This window comes from Ornithorhynchus anatinus, chromosome 20, assembly GCF_004115215.2.
Source record: "Ornithorhynchus anatinus isolate Pmale09 chromosome 20, mOrnAna1.pri.v4, whole genome shotgun sequence".
Taxonomy (NCBI): domain Eukaryota; kingdom Metazoa; phylum Chordata; class Mammalia; order Monotremata; family Ornithorhynchidae; genus Ornithorhynchus; species Ornithorhynchus anatinus.
Genome location: NC_041747.1, coordinates 25,085,670 through 25,107,926, shown reverse-complemented (window position 1 = coordinate 25,107,926; position 22,257 = coordinate 25,085,670). Strand labels below are relative to the sequence as shown.

The 22,257-nt window shown below is 47.6% G+C and overlaps 1 non-coding gene across 1 annotated transcript; it reads left to right on the top strand.

Moving 5' to 3' along the window:
* The first annotated feature begins 7,096 nt into the window (after positions 1–7,096).
* On the top strand, positions 7,097–7,234 carry LOC114805985. The gene has a single exon (XR_003754116.1). It is a non-coding gene; the product is annotated as a small nucleolar RNA SNORA7 (small nucleolar RNA).
* Positions 7,235–22,257: the final 15,023 nt, after the last annotated feature.

The following is a 22,257-nucleotide window of genomic DNA, read 5'->3' as shown; positions in this document are numbered from 1 at the left end:
CGACATCCGCAGTAAGCGCAAGGGGATGCCCACTACATCCTCTACCTAATTGCTGAAAACCTCCGACCAGGGTTCGGAGGAGACGTTGGCACTACAGGTACTTGGGCTTCCTTGCTTCCACAGAGTCTGAAAGATCGGGGCAGTTAGGGCCGCTGAGCTGTCTTCACTCAGGGTTCCTTAATCCCTTCCACCCTTCCCCTTCCACCACTGACCGCCTCCGGACGGAGGGCCCGGCCCCGACCCCTCCCTCTGGGATAAGAAGGTGGGCGATGGGAAAAGCCACGCTTTATGTTCATGTCACATTACAGGGTATCAGCGTAAGGGAACCGATTCTCGCCTCAGTGGAAAAAAAAAATCATTCTAAGGTACTGGAGAAACAACTTCTCTGAAAAAGTCAGTGGCTTTCAGTCGCTCTTTTTAAAATCTAAGTTTAAAGGTTAAAGAGGAAAAGGTGGGAATTAATTTTTAATCAGAACTTTGATCAGCCACATATTTTTATGGGGAGGGGGGTGTTGGGAGGAGTGGGTAAAATCAGCATTTTTAAGGAGGGCTTCCAGCCAAGAATGAGGAGACATTTTTATCTGAAAACAAAAGAAAAACATTTTTAGGGATGGATTGGGGGTGGTTCTATTTTATTTTAAATCAGGGTCAGTCTGATTGCCTAATCACCTTTTAAGGAGCAGTGCTCTTGTTTCTTTGATATCATCCTTTCCCAAATGTAAGGCAGCTTGTTTTGGGAGACTGCGTCAGGGGCCAGCGACTAAAAGCCCCGACGTTCATTAAGCCTGAAGAAACCGGTGTTAATACGTTTTCCTCCTCTTAGGTGGCTATTTATTTTCTTTGTACTGCACTGTCTATATTATTTAAATCTGAGCTGCTGCATTAGTGTTGCTAGGCAGCTGGTGACTTTCTAGCCGTGGTGGACAGCCGGGCAGGAGAAAGCCAAGAGTTGGGCTAAGGTACGTCTAAGGGCATGGGAGACCCACCGAGGCTTATCTTACACCGGTCCCGTCCGGCGCATGCTTCAGGATGGAGAACCAGCTGCACGAGGAAGCAGATGCGAAGCAGTCACGGGATTCTCACCCCACCCCCACCCTGCATCCAATCACTGTGGTCACGGCAGCTCACCCCCAACCCCAGGATTTTTTCCTCTTTTGTAAAGCTCACCGGGAAGACACGGTGGTGCCCTCCTCAGCTTCCACCACCACCGTCCCGTCTGTCGCTTGGGTTCGTTTACAGAAATCCTGGAGGACTGGGCTGCTTCTGGAAGAGACTCACCGCTACGCTTGGTTTCCCTGGGGCCAGTATACCCCATTATTCATTGTCGTATTTATTGAGCGCTTTCTCTGTGCAGAGCACTGTACCAAGCGTTCGGGAAAGTACAGTACAACAATAAACAGTGACATTGCCTGCCCGCAACGAGCTCACAGTCTACGGTCTAGATTCTCCCCGTTGCCTCTAAGGGGGTGCCCCTTTCATTCGTCCTCTCGTGGCACCACATTATACATCCGTAAGCCTGGTTGGAGCGAAGCTCGGCCCCTAGGTGGGCAGGGGTGCAGTATTGTTGGATGCTTCCGGTCCGCGGCATCGTAACCCAGCAGACCAAGGTTGCCTTGGTGGTGGTCGTAATCCTTGAAATAGTATTCATTATGGTATTTAAGTGCTTACTTTGTGACAGGCATCGTTCTGAGCGCTGGGGGTAGACGCAAGATAATCAGGTCGGACACAGTCCCTATCTCACGCAGGGCTCCCAGTGTAAGTAGGAAGGACAGGAATTGAATCCCTATTTGACAGATGAGGAAACCGAGGTACAGGAATTCAGTGATTTGCCCGAAGCCACTCCCCCAGGAAAGTGGCAGAGCTGGAATTAGAAGCCAGGCTGCTCCTCTGCCGGTGGCCTCCAGCAAGCAACTTTTCAGGATTCCTGCTGGCCCAATTCACCTCACAAAACCCACTCCACCAGCCTACCGCCACGGCCCCGTCAGACGCGTTTTCTTTTCCATCGATGGGGGCACTAAAATCAGGCTTGTTTGATGCCACCCCGGCCGTAAAATGGAAGGAAAAGCCTGGACATCAGGCTCCGGTATGAAAAGCCAGCGCCGAAGAAAAGAACGAGGGAAGTTGTCTCTGATGTTCCCCTTTGACCTGCCAAGCCATCAAGATCGAGGCTGAGGAAATTCGTTGGCTGAAAGTTAAGGAGCTGGTGCAGCAGTGGAGAAATAACTCTACACTGCGACCCCACTAAGGGCAGGGCTCTTAAGATGGAAGTGGAGGGCAGCAGAAAGTGTTCTGAAAGCCTGGGGTCGATTAATGCCAAATACGGTTTGAGAAAGACATCAAGGGGTTGGGGAGTGGGAGGTGGGGGCTACTGGGCCTTCCGGCAGCCCCGGGACCTGGAGTCAGAGGCTGCCTGCTCGCTCTCACCCCCTTCCCCCCCGCAGAGCTCAACCCACTTCTTCACAAGGCTGCCCGAGGCCTGGTGTGCTTGTGTCTCTGGGCGGTGGACAATACCGTGCCCTGAACTGGGAGCCAGCACATATGCTTGGCCTTGACCCTCTCCCTTTTGTTCTTTCTTGCCTGGAGAGACCCGTGATGAGGACCCTGCCTTGTCTCAGTGGACTGTGGGGAGGAAGAGGGGCGTTTTTGGAAGAAGCTGGGGGGGGTCCTTGAAAAAGAGACCAGAGCGAACCCCTCCCCACACGCAAACCGTTGGACTTGCCCAGGCCTTTCTTCTGCCCTGTCGAGGGGCTCTCGGTGGTTGATTCCAACAGCCAGGAGGTCAGGAGCCTCAAGACGGGGTGGGGGTTGATGGAATTCTGCAGGTCCCATGCTGACGACTTCATGTTTAGTCCCAAACCATTCCTTCTGGCTAGCGCTCCCTCGTGAACGGAGGACAGAACAAGAAATGGTGAAGCAATCTTGGCACAGGAGTCGTTACTGACGGGCTTGGTGTATTGCATTTCTCCTTTTGCTTCTGTCCAACCAAACAGTCGGTCTCTCAAAGCGAGGAATTGCCTGGAACGATGTGTTGAATTCCCGAAAGCGGATCGGTACTGAGGAGGTTTCAGGGATTTCAGCGTTCTGCCCTTCAAGAAGAAAAACCTGTTAAAATATCTATTTGTGCATCGTAGCAAGTGGTCTGTATGTAGCGTCGGTGTGGGGTGGGGGCTTGTTTTGAGAAACTGATAAGAATGAAATGGGAATAGGTCCATCAGGCAGAAGGATCCCAGACCCGGCTCCATTTTAAGAAAAAGAGTTATTCTCTCCACTGGGCGGATTTTTAAAGCAGATGAAGAATGATGAACTAAGGACCAAGTGGGTTTTAACTCCACAGAGAACAAAGGAGTGAGGAGGGAGAGATGGGGCAAAATCATACTCGGAAACAAACGTTTTCCAAATAAAGGCCAGTTGGTCAACCTGAATGCCCCTAGAGGTTGGAAATCCGGTGGGCCTGGGCCAGAGGAGGCTCTCTTTACACATAGCGTGGTAAAACGTACTGTTCTGGTGTTGCACTGTTCAATGTTGGTCTCAATAAACATTTTCTGTATTAGGAAGTTAAAAGTCTGGGGCCTCTTTGTATTTTCTGCTGCCTTTGCGATGTACCCCGGGGGTATCAGGTGCTATGTTCCCCACCTTCACAGCCAGTCCTGTTCCCTAGGATCTGCCCCCTCCCTTCTCCCCCCCCCCCCAGGATGTCCCCTTTCCTTACCTCATTTCCACTTTGACCCGTCCAATCTCAGTCTCCGGCGGCTACCCGATTGAGCCTCACTTTTCCAGAGCTTGGAAACACCAGACAGAAGGGATGTGGGAAGGAGAGACGAGAATGAGCTAGCAACGAGGCAGAAGTGACTCAGCGCATCGCGGCTCGTATTTTGGGCTACACGTAGAATGTAGGAGTTCCAGACCCAGCAGCATTTGCTAAATGTGCGTAGACAACCAGCAGAAATAAACGATCATCTCTATCTTTGAGGATCCCCCAGGTTGATGGAGACCAGAACACAGATGGTAAACTCCCTGGTAAACAGCGATCAGGTCTAACTCTCTTTTATTCATCATCTTTCAGCTTAGTACCATTCTGGGCACACAGTAGGTGCTCAATAAGTACACCTGATTGCGAGATAAATTGAGCTATAATAATTAATGAAAGAGTAAATGTAGAGACACATCTCTCCCCCTCCTCTCCCATTGCGCCCCAACTCACACACTCTATTTCTTTCAGGCCAATCTCTTATCCCCAACCTCTTGTTCACGCCCTCCCTGGAACTCGCTTTCCCCCTGCCAGGACCCTCTGAAAGCATGTCTCCTCCAGGAGGCCTTCCCTGATTAATCCCTCATCTTCAAGAAGGCGCCTGGCCCGGGCCTCCGGGCAAATGACCAAGCCAAGGAGGCGGTCAGCATGATCCACTCAATCAATGTGTTATTTATTGAGCACTTACTGTGTGAGGAGCATCAGATCTGCCAGCCAGGGGCCCTGGGCTTCTTGTGAGTGAAAAGTAGCAGCCCCTGTGCGATATGGACCCCATTTCCATCTCCGAGTACTTGAGGTTTGCAAGTCTGTGGATCGTGTCCTCCACATCTCCAATCGGGCTTTAGCTGGCCAGAGGGAAGAGTCTCCTGGCCGCCAAGGGGAAAGCACTGGGATCCCTGGGAAGGAAGAGGATGACACAGAGTCATTGTGGAAGACTTCCAGGTATGGCCTGCAGTTTCACCGACTGAGTGTGGGGAGCTAAGGGAATCCAAAATATTCACCCCCGGAGCCAGTGTACCCCGACCCTATTCTCAAGCTGGTCCTATTCTATATCCAGCCTGTAATGTCATCCTTGACAAAAAAACAAAAATCCACTAGCTGGCCTGCCTTCTCTGAGGAAGGACCACTTTCCCTTAATCCCTCTGGGAGTCACAACTTCCATTTTGTTTTACATCTTCCTCAAATTCTGCGGTGCCCCACGGTATTGCAATCTCATCAGGACTGGAAAAGGGAAACCTCGTTCTTTGCAGCAGTGACAACTAGCTCCTCTGGGAGCTGGGAGAAAAAAATAATCCTACAGCAGTAGCCTGTTGTTCCGGCTAACCACAGGCTCCTCATCGTGGAGGAGATGCTACGGAACACACTCCCGAGGCAATCGGCACGGTGGGAATACTGACACGGAAAGACAGACACATGCAGATATCTCTGGTGACTTTTAAAAAATAAAAAAATGGTATTTGTTAGGCTCTTTCATTCATGCAATTGTATTTATTGAACACTTACTATGTGCAGAGCACTGGACTAAGCTCATGAAAAGTACAATACAGCAGTGAAGAGAGGCAATCCACATAGGAGCGTAGTAGGTGCTGAACAAATACCAGAGTCATTATTGTTATTTTTCAAGGAGAGAGGAACTGCAGGAACAGACCCTACCATTCGCGAGAACGGTATCGATCTCTGCGGCACTGAACCGTACTGGAGCCTCCGAGAGAAACGCTCAGAGGCTGCCCGTTCAGGGCCCGGCTCCTCTCTTTTGGCACAGGAGAGAGGTCGGGCTTTGCCCGCTTGGATCATGGAATGTGGGCCGTCCGTTCCAGCAGTGAGTACCGAGAGAAATCAAAGCGCCTTCCCAAGGATCAGGTAATGGCGTGCTTCACTTAAACAGGTGGCTCCCAGAGAGCTTCTGGATATGGGTGACATGCTATCCCTCGCGTGCCGACGGGAATGGATGGGGGCGTGGGTGGCCAGGGGCAGGGAGAGAGATTCTGGGCCGCCAAGCAGCCGGTAAAGGAGGTGAACAGTGAGAGCCAGGTCCGGCTTTCAACGGGAGTCCCCTTCCGAGGGCTTCTGAACCCCCAAATGCACGTCTGCCGCAACGGGAGGGTCCGAGGAGGGGGCACAAACAGAGCCGCCGATGGCGGCACCGGTCTGGCCTGGGAGAGGCACAGAGAGACTTTCTCAGACCCAGAAGATGTTTGAATTTGCCGGGGAAACTCCGGGATCTGAGGAGTCGGGAAACGGGCCTCGGTCCATCACCTGGTCTGGAGTGGCAGAAGGAGATTTGCATTTAACTAAGTCGGCATCGGGGAGGGAAGCGGAAGGGGCCGTCTCCGACTCGAGGGCAGGAGCTGAGGGGTCGAGTAGTGTGGCTTCCTGGGGAATGAGAGAGAGAGAGAGAGACTGACCAAAGAAGAACAGGTTACGCATTCTCATAGAAAATGTTGAAGTGTGTAGGCTGTTGCATAAATCGCGCAAGACTCCAAAATAAACCGTTGATGGGTCGTTAGAGTCCAGTCAAACTTTGCAGGGTGCTGATTGACTGGTTGAGTAGCCCCTTTCTGGTCAAATTGATCTTGAGGGAATCCGCTGAATTTCCTCCATTTTTAGCAGCAAGGGACTGAATCTGTGGAACTCTCCCTCTCATCCGTCTCCTTCATTTCCTCTCCTCTCCTCCTTCCTCTTGGGAGGTTTTCTCCTCAGACCGACAACCACAGTCCTGTTCCTAATCCTTAAAAACATTCAAGTCTGGCATAGAGTTCTCTTCAAGAGACGGGATTCTTTTCTTTTCTAATGGTATTTATAAAGCGCTTACTATGTGTCAAACACCGTTCTAAATGCTGCGGTAAGTGTAAGTTAATTAGGGTCGGATACGTTCCCTGTCCCATGTAGGACGTACAGTCTTTCCGTAGTTAAGTGCTCAGTGCATAAGATTGATTGATTGTTTTTTTACAAGGTATCTCTAGTTTCTATTTACTGTAAACTCAAGTGTCTCTTCATGATTTGATAATAATAATAATTTTGATATTTGTGAAGTGCTTTCTATGTGCCAAGCACTGTTCTAAGCACTGGGTAGTCACGTTGTCCCACATGGGGCTCAGTCTTAATCCCCATTTTCTAGATGAGGTAACTGAGGCGCAGAGAAGTTAAGCGTTTTGCCCAAAGTCACATAGCGTACAAGTGGAGGAGCCGGGATTAGAACCCTCATCCTCTGACTCCCAAGCCCGTGCTCTTTCCACTTAGCCACGCCGCTTCTCTATTATTATGTTACTAAGGTGGTTCCATCGATTGCGTATAAATTACTAATTACTGCTCCATTCCCAGAGGGGAGCTCATTAATGATAGGATTCGCCCCTCTCAGGATGGCACCTGGAGAGTTTCCAGTCCTCTACCAGTCTCGGCTACGGGAGGGAGAGCCAAGCAGAGGCCCGTCCATTCCATTCCTAGCTTGGTCAGTGGCTAGGGAGTGGCAGGCCGTCCGCTACAAGGCAAGACTACCCGTGTTGGGCGGCAGCGACACGGGAGAGAGTCGAGGGTGGAGATTCAAGCTGACTGCGTGGATGGTAAACCCCTTCTGTATTTTTACCAAGAAAACTCTATAGGTACACTACCGGGATGGCTGCAGATGGAGGCGGAGCGTTCTGGGTGACGGTTGACAGGACAAGACAGGGTAGGATTCACCATTATCTCGAATTTCCTCCTCTGTCCCAGAGTGTCTTGTTCCCATAGCGTAACGGAGCATCTGCCTCACTTGGTCTGTGCTGAGACCGGTGACTCCGCTGACCTTCTCGGCTCTGGTCAGCGAGCAGTGGGACGGCCTTGGGGTGACCGGTCAGGGTCTGCCCAGGGCAGGAGGAGAGGCCGGGCGCCGTCAGCTCCGGCTAGGGCTTGCCAGCTTTATGACGTACCACGGATCAGCTGGAGGTGGACACGTTTTGGTCTTAACTAGTGTTTTCTCTGGGTGCTGTTGTGAAAGTGCATTGAGCACTTTCATAATAATAATAATTTTGGTATTTGTTAAGCGCTTACTATGTGCAGAGCTCTGTTCTAAGCTCTGGGGTAGATACAGGGTAATCAGATTGGCCCACGTGGGGCTCACCTTTTTTAATCCCCACTTTTACAGACGAGGTCACTGAGGCCCAGAGAAGTTAAGTGACTTGCCCAAGGTCACACAGCAGACAAGTGGCGGAGTCAGGATTAGAACCCACGACCTCTGACTCCCAAGCCCGGGCTCTTTCCACTAGGCCACACTGCTTCATCCATCCATTCGGTCAGTCAGTCATTTATTGAGCACTAAATATGTGCAGAGCACTGTACTAAGCACTTGGGGGAGTACAACAGGCACATTACCTGCCCACAACAAGCTTACAGTCTTGCATTTTCTTATCAGTGAAGGAATGAAGCAGAGCCCAAACCCTGGGGAGCCCCCCTGATTCGGGAAGCAGCATGGCATAATGGATAGAGCCCAGGCCAGGGAGTCAGAAGGTCATGGGTTCCAATCCTGGCTCCACCACTTGTCTGCTCTTTGACCTTGGGCAAGCCACTTTACTTCTCTGTGCCTCAGTTACCTCATCTGTAAAATTGGGGTTAAAGACGGTGAGCCCCATATGGGCAGGGAGGGTGTCCAACCCGATTTGCTTGCGTCCACCCCAGCACTTAGGACAGTGCCTTGGCACATAGTAAGTGCTTAACAAATGCCATAATTAATATATTATCCCCCGACAGAGGACCCTGAGGCGTAGGTCACAGCCCGCAGGGGCGACCAGCCTGAGCTATCCCAGTCACCACCAAATGTTTCTCTCGCTTGGATACGTCTTTGGGTCCTCAGCCTTGGCTCGCTGGGATCTAAGCTCCCAAAGGGCCACTTGGTATGGTCTTGTCTGTCTGTCTGTGCCAGGTGGGTGCCAGATGGCAACTCTGAGCAAATATGTGGTCCAGCAGGCCTTCCTGATGGGAATAAGCTCCTTTAATCTGCTGCATTTGGAAACGCTTTTTAAAGAAATGCCTTTTAAGCCATCACTTGGAAGCAGATTGATCAGGGATGATTCAACAGGTTTTTCTTTAGAGGTAATATTTCTACAGGGTTGTTATGTTTTGTTTGTATGTGTGTGTGTGTGTCTTAAATGAAAGAACCCAATGTAAATGGTCTTGTCAGATCCTGGGATCTCTTAATTGAGAGAGAATAAAATCCCGACCCGACTCCGAAAATGTTTATTTCCTCTTGGGAATGTTTGAGAAGGGTTTAGCCTTCCCAGAAGAGATCTGGCACTCATTCTAAGAGATGGCTCTTTCTTAGACGAAATGGAAAAAAAGCGTAAAGTCTTTGTGTCGTGGCTTCGTAAAGAGCACAGAGTCTCATCTCAGTCCCAGGAACAGACTGACCTCGGCCATTTAAAATAAACCGGCGGAATGGGAATACCCAGCTGGAAGCTCCGGCGTAAGCCTCGGGCGTCCTTCTGAGGCTTCCCAGACTGAGACCCTGATGAGGCCTCTGGGGGCGGTTCTCTCACTCAGTGGATCAATCGGTGGTATTTATTGAGTGCTTACTATGTGCAGAGCACTGTACTAAGCAGTTGGAAGAGGACAATACCACATAGTAGGCGTAGTAGAGGAGGAGTCAAGGCTGAGGGACCATGGGAAGGGGCTGAGCGTACAGCCCTCGGGGCCTCCTTGCCATTTAGATGGAGGAGGAGGAGGAGTGATCCTACTTATTGAGCACCCACTGGGTGTACTGTACTGTACGAAGCCTTTGGAAAGAAAAATAGGTTTATGAAATAGATCATAATTTGATCTATTTCCTGGCTGCAAGGAGTTTACGCTGTAAGGGAGGAGGGGAGATGCTCATGTCTCCCTTAACCGATGATACTCTGCTTCTAGGCCGTGCTCTTTCCTCTGATTTGATTCGGCTCTTGTCTAGACTTCTTTAGTTCAACCCTGGGGAAATGGAAGTTAGGGAAGTTGGTGTTTTCTTTTTTTAAAATGGCATTTGTGAAGTGCTTACTGTGTGCCAGGTGTTTTACTAAGCGCTGGGGTAGGTACAAGATAATGGGGTTGGACGCAGTCCCTGTCACACTTAGGGCTCACAGTCATCATCCCCATTTAACAGGTGAGGTACCTGAGGCACAGAGAAGGTGACTTGCTCAAGGTCGCACAGCAGACAAGTGTTTGGAACCCAGGTCCTCTGACTCAATCAGTTATATTTATTAACAATAATAATACCTGTTAAGCACTTACTCTGTGCCAGTCACTGCATTTATTGAGTGCTTACTGTGTGCAGAGCACTCAACTAAGCTCTTGGGAGAGTACAACAGAGTTGATTGGCGTGATCCCTGTCGGCAAGGAGGCAAGGATCTGATAGTCTCAAGGGGGAGACGGATGTTAAAATATAATTGCGGATATGGACCTAAGTCCTGGTTGATAAGATGCCGGTTTAGGGCAAGTTCCTCTAATACTTCCTGAATACCTTCCAGGCACCGGGAGTTCCTTACAAACTAACAGAGGAGGAGGTGGAAGAGAAGTACTGAGTTGTGTTTCAGTCAGTGTATTTACTGAGTGCTTAATACGTGCAAGAGGACCGTACTAAGCGCTTGAGAGAGTATAACACGACAGAAGAGGTAAACGTTCCCTGCCCACAATGAGCTGACAGTCTAGAGAGGAGATATTCATATAAATAAATAATGTACAGATGTGTGAATATTTTCTTTCCTTTGGAAAAAATAGGAGAGGAGCACGGAACCGGAAAAGTAGTTCCAACACCGTCTCAGACCCTGGAGTTGGGCTGTTTCTCTCTGCCCAGAAATTCATCCCCTGATGGGAGTCGCAGCTAAAACGTTTTCCAGTCCCGCTGAGGCGAACACAGAACTGGAGAAAATCTCTAGCGCGTGCCACTCGCTCATCGTGATGATCAAACAAAATCCCACGGGGTCACGCTCCCTCTGAAGGTAAACTCTTTCTCTGTGGCTTTGATGTGGAGATCGTCTGCTCCGTGGGTGCAGGCGCGTGCGGTGAAGCGGATCGTGAGCCCGCTCCCAGCGTGCTTTCTGCTCTCCAAGGCACTGCAGGAGTGACTTGAAAATTCTAGAAAGTAAAGCGGTCTCCGTGCCGCATGGCTGATGTCAAATCATTCTCCATTGGAGGTTTGACATTAGAGAAGCAGTGTGGCCTAGGAGAAGGAGCACGGGCCTGGGATTTAGAGGACCTGGGCTTCAGAGGACCTGGGCTTCGCCATTTGTCAGCTGGGTGGCCTTGGGCAAGTCACTTCACTTCTTGGTGTCTTGGTTACCTCCTCTATAAAATGGAAATTAAGCCAGGCCCTTCTGTAGGGCAGGGACTGTGTCCAATTTGATTATCTCCTATCTACCCCAGTCCCTGGTATATAGTTAAGTAAACATTTAACAAATATCATAAAAATCTATAGTCATGATTAGTATTGTATTTATGTTGGGTTTAACTCTGTGTCAACCAATGTGCTCAACAAGATAATGAGTTTGGAGAGAGCCCCTGTCCCACAGTCTAAGAGGGAGGGAGAGTGGGTGTCTTATCCCCATTTGGCAGATGAGGAAACTGAAGTACCGGAAGGTTAAGTGTCTTGGCCAGGTTCACAGAGCAGGCCCGTGACACGGCTCTCCCGGTATCACGCTGTTTCCACTAGACCGCACTGTCCCCCTCGCCCTGATGCCTAAAGAGTTTGCTGCACTGGGGCCTTCTGACAGCGATGATGTTGATAATTGTGGTATTGAGCACTTTCTCTGTGGTAGGCACTGTACCAACCACTGGGGTGGATACAAGCAAATTGGGTTGGATGCGGTCCCTGTCCCGCGTGGGGCTCGGTCTCGATCCCCATATTACAGAGGAGGTAACTGAGGCCCGGAGAAGTGAAGCGACTTACCCTAAGGCACACAGCAAAGTGATAAAAGTGCAACCCAGTAGGGTCTCAGAGATTTTTCTGTGGGTTTTATGATTTCACCGGGAAAAAAATCTTTGCCGTCGTAACCGGGCTAGGGAAGGTCACGCCCGGGCTCCGGACGGGGAGGGGCGGGAGGACAAAGCCCCAACCTTGGGGGTGATGGTGGAGGTCCCAGCCGGCCCCGGGAGCCGGCAGGGGGAGATCCCGGCGTGGCCACCCCAGCATCCCCGCCGCCAACTAGGAGGGCTGGCTTGGGTGCAGGCAGGTGGTCGGGCCCAAGCCCTTCTGACACGTGAGGCGGGGGCCAGAGCTCCCCAAATCGGGCCCCGTGGAGAAGGGGAGCGGCCAGACCTCCAGGACCGGCGGACAGCACGTCAGCGGAGCCGGCCACTCTGCGGGAGGAGGAGGAGGAGGAAGAGCAAGAAGAGGCAGAGGTCCTGGTCCACAGTGGAGGTCAGCGGCGAAGCAGGTGAGCCCTCCACGTCAGCAGCGTGGCTTAGTGGAAAGAGCCCGGGCTTGGGAGTCAGAGGATGTGGGTTCCAAGCCCAGCTCCGCCACTTGTCTGCTGTGTGACTGTGGGCAAGTCACTTAAGTCACTTAAATTCTCCGGGCCTCAATACCCCGGGGATTAAGAATGTGAGTCTCACAAGGGACAACCTGATTACCTTGTATCTACCCCAGCGCTTAGACTAGTGCTTGGCACCAAGACAGCACTTAAAAAAGACCATGATAATTATTAATCTCCCTCCCCTACCCCTTTCCATTTTTTCCTTCTCCCCTCTTTCCTCTTTCTCGATTTGCCTGACCCCCACGTTTTGTGGACCCAGACCCCTCTCGGCGAAGCCTTAGGCCCCCGTCCCCTCGTTCCTCGTCCTGCCTCTGGTGAGGAGGGAGACCCTCCGACCTCTCCTCGGCCACCGCTGCCCTCGTGTGCCGGGTAGGCCGCGGCCCGCACCTCCCCGGCCCTGCGTAGGGCCCTGCGGGAGCCAAAAGCGGCCCCAGGGAAGCCTACGGGCAGTCCGGCGTGGTCCGGGTGGACTCAGGAAAAGCCCAGGGGGCCGGCAGCCCAAGCTTCTGTCCTTACCCTGCTCAGCCTCGGGCGAGCAGGGTTCCTTCCACCCCAGCCCTTGGTGCCATCATCAGGGTCAGTACCTCCCACCGTCCTCCCACCTTCTCACATCTCCTACCCCGGGAGGAAGAGGAGGTGAAGAGATGGGGAGGAAGCGACAGTGGGTCTGTCTCCTCTCCCATTTGCCCCGAGCTTGGGGGAGGGGGTGTTATCGTGAGCCCCCCTAGAAAGCCGCAGGGGACACAGTGTCATCGTGCTGAAACCACCTGTGGATGACGGTGAGGAGGAAGAGCGGGCCAGGAACAGGTCAGTGACGAAGGGCTCTTTGCCCCCAGTGGAACAGGAGGTCCACAGAAGCCAGGAGTCCCAGGCGGAGAGGGGGATTATCTCAGCCCCGGCTTTCTAATTAACATCAAGGGAGGCTGGCGGCGGCAGCAGGAGGTTCCGAGTCCTGGCATCTTCCGCTTCTACAGATGGAGGGGGTCGGGCCACCGGGAAGCAGGATGGGACTTAAACTAGAAGTGATATTCAGGGGTCCTGATTTTCCACAAAAATGTCAAGCTATTATTCTAATCTCTCCCCCGGCCCCTTTCTCTCGTTCTGAGAAGGCGCTCATCCTCTTGTCTTTAAAATGCATTTTTATGACTCCTTTTTTTTACAGGCTCAACGGTTCATTTGGGCAGACTGTAAAAATCGGCATTGGCAGACGGTGTGAGATCTCATGATGGAGAAGAGCCCCTATCCAAAGAAAGACGATAAGGTGAGTGACCCCCAAAACACTTGTTTATTTCTAGGTCTACTGCCCTGTGAAGAAGCAGCAGCAAGTGGTCCACGACACACACCCCAGGGCGTCTGGAGTCTGGAACTTTTTCCCTCTGAATCTCCTGCCTCATCTTGTATTTTTCCTTTAGGTAAGCACCGTGGGAGATATTCCTGAATGGAATAGGACAAATAGTTTTAGCCCAAGGGTGACTGTGCTCTGAGTTACAGCCAAATCCTTCTCTCCACAGTGAAAGACAGAAAAAAAAAAGAGGGGAAGAACACAGCAACTTTATCCAAGGAATCCCCTTTGCATGTTTTCTTTAGGTAACGGTGTTGGAGATTGCCCCGATTTACAGGAAACCATCGGTTCGGTCTCAAGGTAAGTCTTTGCTAGGAGTTTTTTTTTCCTTTCTCAGTGCAGAGAGATAAAGGGGAAAGACAGGCACAGCACTCTCTTCCCCTCCTTGCCTTTATTAATTTCCCCCCCAAATTTTATTTTTCCACAGCCAGAAGCCCAAAGTGGAATTAGAACCCTCATTCTCTGGCTCTGCAGGTGAGGCTTTTCCCTCCTGCACCACTCCCCACTTACTACTGTAGCATACCTTTGGGTTTACTTGCACAAAAATGATTAATAAAGAACACCTAGTATTCCTTCCTTCTCCAGCTTAGCAGGATCTCATAGGTAAATCAGTGGAGGATTCAAACCATCTCCTCCTCCTAGAAAGAAGGGATGATGGTATACATCCTCAACTGACTTATCCAGGAGGTCCGGCTAAACTGGAGGAGGAAGGAATAAAACTAATTTAGCAGTGAACCTCTGGCTAAACCCTGAGGTCCTCCAAGCTCAATCAGTATTATTCCTTCCTCCTCCCATTGATTGAGACCTTACAAATGATTTAGCTCTGCAGTGCAGCTAAACTGGAGGAGGAAGGAAAGAAATAGTTTTATTTATAGTTTTATTCTTCTGCCCCCAGAGTAGCAAGCTCTCACAGTTGATTTAGCTTTGAGGTCCTGCCAATCTCCAGTTTAACAGGACCTCAAAGCTAAATCACCTGGGTCTGTTTTATTCCTCTCTCCAGTTTAGCAGGACCTCACAGCTAAAGTCAATTTCATTCTTTCCTCCTATAGGTTAGCAAGACTTCACAGCTGATTTAGCTCTGAGACCCAGCCCACTGGGAGGAGGGAGGAATAAAAGCACCTCATTCCTTCTTTCCGGCACTAGTTTAGCAGGACCTCACAGGTAGGCAGCTTTATTTCTTCCTCCTCCATTTTAGCAGGGTCTCAAATCTAAGTCAGTTTGAGTCCTTCCTCTTCCAGTGGAGCAAGACCTTATAACTGATGTAGGTTTGAGGTCTTGCTCCACTGGAGGAGGAAGGACTCAAACTGACTTTAGCTTTGAGGGCCTTCTAAACTCAGGAAGTAGGAATAAAACTTAGGTGCTGCTATACTGTAGGAGGAAGGAATAAAACTGACTTAGCTTTGAGATCCTGCTAAACTGGAGGAGGAAGGAATAAAACTAAGTTGGTTTTGTTTCTTCCTCCTCCAGTTCAACAAGGTCTTAGCTCCTAGGTCTGACTAGACTGGAGGAGGAAGGAGTAAAACAAAGTCAGTTTTACTTCTTCCTCCTCCAGTTTAGCAAAGACTTAGCTTTGAGGTCCTGCTAAACTGGAGGAGGAAGGATTAAAACTGATTTAGCTTTGAGGTCCTGCTAAACTGGAGGAGGAAGGATTTAAAACTGATTTAGCTTTGAGGTCCTGCTAAACTGGAGGAGGAAGGATTTAAAACTGATTTAGCTTTGAGGTCCTGCTAAACTGGAGGAGGAAGGATTTAAAACTGATTTAGCTTTGAGGTCCTGCTAAACTGGAGGAGGAAGGATTTAAAACTGATTTAGCTTTGAGGTCCTGCTAAACTGGAGGAGGAAGGATTTAAAACTGATTTAGCTTTGAGGTCCTGCTAAACTGGAGGAGGAAGGATTTAAAACTGATTTAGCTTTGAGGTCCTGCTAAACTGGAGGAGGAAGGATTTAAAACTGATTTAGCTTTGAGGTCCTGCTAAACTGGAGGAGGAAGGATTTAAAACTGATCTAGCTTTGAGGTCCTGCTAAACTGGAGGAGGAAGGATTTAAAACTGATTTAGCTTTGAGGTCCTGCTAAACTGGAGGAGGAAGGATTTAAAACTGATTTAGCTTTGAGGTCCTGCTAAACTGGAGGAGGAAGGATTTAAAACTGATTTAGCTTTGAGGTCCTGCTAAACTGGAGGAGGAAGGATTTAAAACTGATTTAGCTTTGAGGTCCTGCTAAACTGGAGGAGGAAGGATTTAAAACTGATTTAGCTTTGAGGTCCTGCTAAACTGGAGGAGGAAGGATTTAAAACTGATTTAGCTTTGAGGTCCTGCTAAACTGGAGGAGGAAGGATTTAAAACTGATTTAGCTTTGAGGTCCTGCTAAACTGGAGGAGGAAGGATTTAAAACTGATTTAGCTTTGAGGTCCTGCTAAACTGGAGGAGGAAGGATTTAAAACTGATTTAGCTTTGAGGTCCTGCTAAACTGGAGGAGGAAGGATTTAAAACTGATTTAGCTTTGAGGTCCTGCTAAACTGGAGGAGGAAGGATTTAAAACTGAAAGTTGGTTTGTTTCTTCCTCCTCCAGTTCAACGAGGCCTTAGCTCCTAGGTCTGGCTAGACTGGAGGAGGAAGGGGTAAAACTCAAGTTTTATTCCTTCCTCCTCCAGTTTAGCAAAGACTTAGTTCTTAGGTCCTGCTAAACTGGAGGAGGATTAAAACTGATTTAGCAGTGAGGTCGTGCTAAACTGGAGGAGGATTAAAACTGATTTAGCAGTGAGGTCGTGCTAAACTGGAGGAGGAAGGATTAAAACTGATTTAGCTTTGAGGTCCTGCTAAACTGCAGGAGGAAGGATTAAAACTGACTTAGCTTTGAGGTCCTGCTAAACTGGAGGAGGAAGGATTTAAAACTAAGTTGGTTTTGTTTCTTCCTCCTCCAGTTCAACAAGGCCTTAGCTCCTAGGTCTGACTAGACTGGAGGAGGAAGGAATAAAACTGACAGTTTTATTCCTTTCTCCTCCAGTCTAGCAAAGACTTAGCTTTGAGGTCCTGCTAAACTGGAGGAGGAAGGATTAAAACTGATTTAGCTTTGAGGTCCTGCTAAACTGGAGGAGGAAGGATTTAAAACTGATTTAGCTTTGAGGTCCTGCTAAACTGGAGGAGGAAGGATTAAAACTGATTTAGCTTTGAGGTCCTGCTAAACTGGAGGAGGAAGGATTAAAACTGATTTAGCTTTAAGGTCCTGCTAAACTGGAGGAGGAAGGATTAAAACTGATTTAGCTTTAAGGTCCTGCTAAACTGGAGGAGGAAGGATTAAAACTGATTTAGCTTTGAGGTCCTGCTAAACTGCAGGAGGAAGGATTAAAACTGACTTAGCTTTGAGGTCCTGTTAAACTGGAGGAGGAAGGAATAAAATTGATTTAGCATTGAGGTGCTGCTAAACGCAGGAGGAAGGAATAAAACAATCAGCTTTGAGGCCCTATTAAACTGGAGGAGGAAGGAATAAAATTGATTTAGCATGGAGGTCTTGCTAATCTGGAGGAAAGAAAAAAAAGTGACTTAATAGTGAGGTCCTAAAAAAGTGGAGAAAGGAAAAAAATGACCCTTGCTCTTATTAAAGTGGAGGAAGGAATAAAAGTAATTTAGGTGTGAGGTCTTATTAGATTGCAGGAGCCAGGAATAAAATTAAGTTTGAGGTGCTGTTAAATGAGAGGAGGAAGGAATAAAAGTAACTCTGGGGTTGAGGTCCTACTATACCGGAGGAGGAAAAAAAAAAAGCTGCTTTAAACTGAGGTCTAGGAAAAAAAAAAAAGCTGCTATAAACTGAGGTCTAGCTAAATTCCTAAATTAACTTAGATTTTAAAAAGTGCTCAGTTTGTATTTCTTTTCTCTATCTTCCCCTCTGTCCTTTCTTTAGTTTACTCCAAAACTTTATTTTTCTGTTGCCAGGAGTCTTAGGCAGGACTAGAACCTCCAACCCGCGGCTCTGCGGCACAGTCTCTTCCCTCTTCCGCCACTGTAGCTGATTCCCTCACAGTGCCTCCCTAATACACCCTTATCTCCTCTTTCACGAATTAGCTAATAAAGAATAGCCCTCATTCCTTCCTCCTCCAGCTTAGCAGGACCTCCTGGGTAAGGCAGTTGAGGACTCGCACCATCTCTTGCTCCTAGGAGAAAGGAGTAGCCCAAAATTAACTCCTTCCTAGGAGGAAGAGATGATGGTATATGTCCTCAACTGCCTTACCAACTGCTTTACCCAGGAGGTCCTGCTAAGCTGGAGGAGGAAGGAATGAACCCTAACTAAGCTTTGAGGTGCTGCTAAATTGGAGGAGGAAGGCATAAAACTAATTTTTAGCTTTGAGGCCCTGCTAAACTGGACTAGGAAGAATTAAAACTGACTATTCTTAGAGGTCCTGCTAAAATGGAGTAGGAGAATATAAATATGTTAAAAACTTAACCTAAAATTAACCTATAAAAATTTAATTGAATAAATTTAATTTATTTTAATTTAAATAACCTATAAAAATTTAAGAACTTTAAATTTAGGTCCTACTAAACTGGAGAATAAAGAAATGTAACTTAGCTTTGAGAATTGTGCTTAATTAGAGGAGTAAGGAATAAAACTGACTTGGCTTTAAGGTCCTGCTAAAATGGAGTAGAATATAAATATATTAAATTTAACCTATTTAACCTATAAAAATTTCGGAATTTTAAATTTAGGTCCTACTAAACCGGAGACTAAAGAAATCTAACTTAGCTTTGAGAATTGTGCTAAACTGGAAAAGGAAGGAATAAAACTGGCTTGGCTTTAAGGTCCTGCTAAAATGGAGTAGAATATAAATATATTAAATTTAACCTATTTAACCTATAAAAATTTAGGAATTTTAAATTTAGGTCCTACTAAACTGGAGAATTAAGAAATCTAACTTAGCTTTGAGAATTGTGCTATACTGGAAAAGGAAGGAATAAAACTGGCTTGGCTTTAAGGTCCTGCTAAAATGGAATAGAATATAAATATATTAAATTTAACCTATTTAACATATAAAAATTTAAGAATTTTAAATTTAGGTCCTACTAAATTGGAGAATAAAGAAATCTAACTTAGCTTTGAGAATTATGCTGAACTAGAGTAAGGAATAAAACTGACTTGGCTCTTAGTTTGTGCTAAACTGGAAAAGGAAGGAATAAAACTAGCTGGGCTTAAAATCTTCCTATACTGGAGCGGGGAGGGATAAACCTGATATCTGTGAGGTCCTATAAAATGAAGATGAAGGGATTAAACTGATTTATATTTATGGGCCTGCTAAACTGGAAATGGAAGTCATAAAACTGACTAGGCTTTGAGGTCCTACTAAACTCCTGGAGTACAGACTCAAACTGATTGAGCTTTGAGGTGCTGCTAAACTGGAGAACTAAGGGATAAAACTGACTTAGCTTTAAGGTCCTGCTAAACTGGAGGGGGAAGGAATAAAACTGATTTAGCTTTGAGGTCCTGCTAAACTGGAGGGGGAAGGAATAAAACTGACTTAGCTTTGAGGTCCTGCTAAACTGGAGGGGGAATTAATAAAACTGACTTAGCTTTGAGGTCCCGCTACACTGGAGGGGGAAGGAATAAAACTGATTTAGCTTTGCGGTGCTGCTAAACTGAAGGGGGAAGGAATAGAACTGACTTACCTTTCTGGTCCTGTGAAACTGGAGGAGGAAGGAATCAAACTGATTTAGCTTTGAGGTCCTGCTAAACTGGAGGGGGAAGGATTAAAACTGATTTAGCTTTGAGGTCCTGCTAAACTGGAGGAGGAAGGAATAAAACTGACAGCTTTTTGGTGCTGCTAAACTGGAGGGGGAAGGAAGAAAACTGACTTAGCTTTGAGGTCCCGCTACACTGGAGGGGGAAGGAATAAAACTGATTTAGCTTTGCGGTGCTGCTAAACTGGAGGGGGAAGGAATAGAACTGACTTACCTTTCTGGTCCTGTGAAACTGGAGGAGGAAGGAATCAAACTGATTTAGCTTTGAGGTCCTGCTAAACTGGAGGGGGAAGGATTAAAACTGATTTAGCTTTGAGGTCCTGCTAAACTGGAGGGGGAAGGATTAAAACTGATTTAGCTTTGAGGTCCTGCTAAACTGGAGGGGGAAGGATTAAAACTGATTTAGCTTTGAGGTCCTGCTAAACTGGAGGAGGAAGGAATAAAACTGACTTAGCTTTTTGGTGCTGCTAAACTGGAGGGGGAAGGAAGAAAACTGACTTAGCTTTGAAGTCCTGCTACACTGGACGGGGAAGGAAGAAAACTGACAGCTTTGAGGTCCTGCTAAACTGAAGGGGGAAGGATTAAAACTGATTTAGCTTTGAGGTCCTGCTAAACTGGAGGGGGAAGGAATAAAACTGACTTAGCTTTGAGGTCCCGCTACACTGGAGGGGGAAAGAATAAAACTGATTTAGCTTTGCGGTGCTGCTAAACTGGAGGGGGAAGGAATAGAACTGACTTACCTTTCTGGTCCTGTGAAACTGGAGGAGGAAGGAATCAAACTGATTTAGCTTTGAGGTCCTGCTAAACTGGAGGGGGAAGGATTAAAACTGATTTAGCTTTGAGGTCCTGCTAAACTGGAAGGGGAATTAATAAAACTGACTTAGCTTTGAGGTCCCGCTACACTGGAGGGGGAAGGAATAAAACTGATTTAGCTTTGCGGTGCTGCTAAACTGGAGGGGGAAGGAATAAAATGGACTTACCTTTCTGGTCCTGTGAAACTGGAAGAGGAAGGAATCAAACTGATTTAGCTTTGAGGTCCTGCTAAACTGGAGGGGGAAGGATTAAAACTGACTTAGCATTTTGGTGCTGCTAAACTGGAGGAGGAAGGAATAAAACTGACTTAGCTTTGAGGTCCTGCTACACTGGAGGGGGAAGGAATAAAACTGATTTAGCTTTGCGGTGCTGCTAAACTGGAGGAGGAAGAAATAAAACTGATTTAGCTTTGAGGTCCTGTTACGCTGGAGGGGGAAGGAATAAAACTGATTTAGCTTTGAGTTCCTGCTAAACTGGAGGGGGAAGGAATAAAACCGATTTACCTTTCTGGTCCTGTGAAACTGGAGGAGGAAGGAATCAAACTGATTTAGCTTTGAGGTCCTGCTAAACTGGAGAAGGAAGGATTAAAACTGACAGCTTTGAGGCCCTGCTAAACTGGAGGAAGAAGGATTAAAACTGACTTAGCTTTTTGGTGCTGCTAAACTGGAGGAGGAAGGATTAAAACTGATTTAGTTTTGAGGTCCTGCTAAACTGGAGGGGGAAGGATTAAAACTGACTTAGCTTTGAGGTCCTGCTCAACTGGAGGGGAAGGAATAAAACTGATTTAGCTTTGCAGTGCTGCTAAACTGGAGGAGGAAGAAATAAAACTGATTTAGCTTTGTGGTCCTGCTACACTGGAGGGGGAAGGAATAAAACTGACTTAGCTTTGTGGTCCTGCTACACTGGAGGGGGAAGGAATAAAACTGACTTAGCTTTGAGGTCCTGCTAAACTGGAGGAGGAAGGAATCAAACTGACTTACCTTTCCGGTCCTGTGAAACTGGAGGAGGAAGGAATCAAACTGATTTAGCTTTGAGGTCCTGCTAAACTGGAGAAGGAAGGATTAAAATTGACAGTTTTTTTGGTGCTGCTAAACTGGAGGAAGAAGGATTAAAACTGACTTAGCTTTTTGGTCCTGCTAAACTGGAGGGGGAAGGAATCAAATTAGCTTTGAGATTCTGCTAAACTCATGGAGTACAGACTCAAACTGACTTAGCTTTGAGATCCTGCTAAACTGGAGGAATAAAGATTAAAACTGACTTAGGTTTTTAGTGCTGCTAAACTGGAGGTAGAAGGATTAAAACGGACTTAGCTTTTTGGTGCCGCTATTGAAGGAAGGAATAAAATTGACTTACCTTTCTGGTCCTGCTAAACTGGAGGAGGAAGGATTAAAACTGACAGCTTTGAGATCCTGCTAAACTGGAGAAGGAAGGAATCAAATTAGCTTTGAGGTTCTGCTAAATTCATGGAGTACAGACTCAAACTGACTTAGCTTTGAGGTCTGGCTAAACTGGAGGAGGAAGGATTAAAACTGATTTAGCTTGGAGGTGCTGCTAAACTGGAGGAGGAAGGATTAAAACTGACAGCTTTGAGGTCCTGCTACAATGGAGAAGGAAGGATTAAAACTGACAGCTTTGAGGTCCTGCTAAGCTGGAGAAGTAATCAAATCAGCTTTGAAGTTCTGTTAAACTCATGGAGTACAGGCTCAAACTGACTTACCTTTCTGGTCCTGCTAAACTGGAGGAGGAAAGAATAAAACTGAACAGCTTTGAAGTCCTGCAAAACTGGAAGAGGAAGGAATCAAAATGACCAGCTAAACTGGAGAAAGCCATTAAATTTACTTGGCTTTGAGGTCTTGCTAAACCAGAGTAAGGAATTAAGCTGATTTAACTTAGAGGTCCTGCTAAACTGGAGGAGGAAGGAATCAAGCTGATTTAGCTTTGCTTTCCTACTAAATTGGAGGAAGAAGGGATAAAACTGACTTACCCATGTGGTCCTGCGAAAGTGGAAAAGGAAGGCATTAAACTATCTTGGCCATGAGGTCCTGCCAAACTCATGGTGTCAGACTCAAACTGACTTAGCTTTGAGGTCCTGTTAAACTGGAGGAAAAAGAATCAAAACTGACTTAGCTTAGGGGTCCTATTAAACTGGAGGAGGA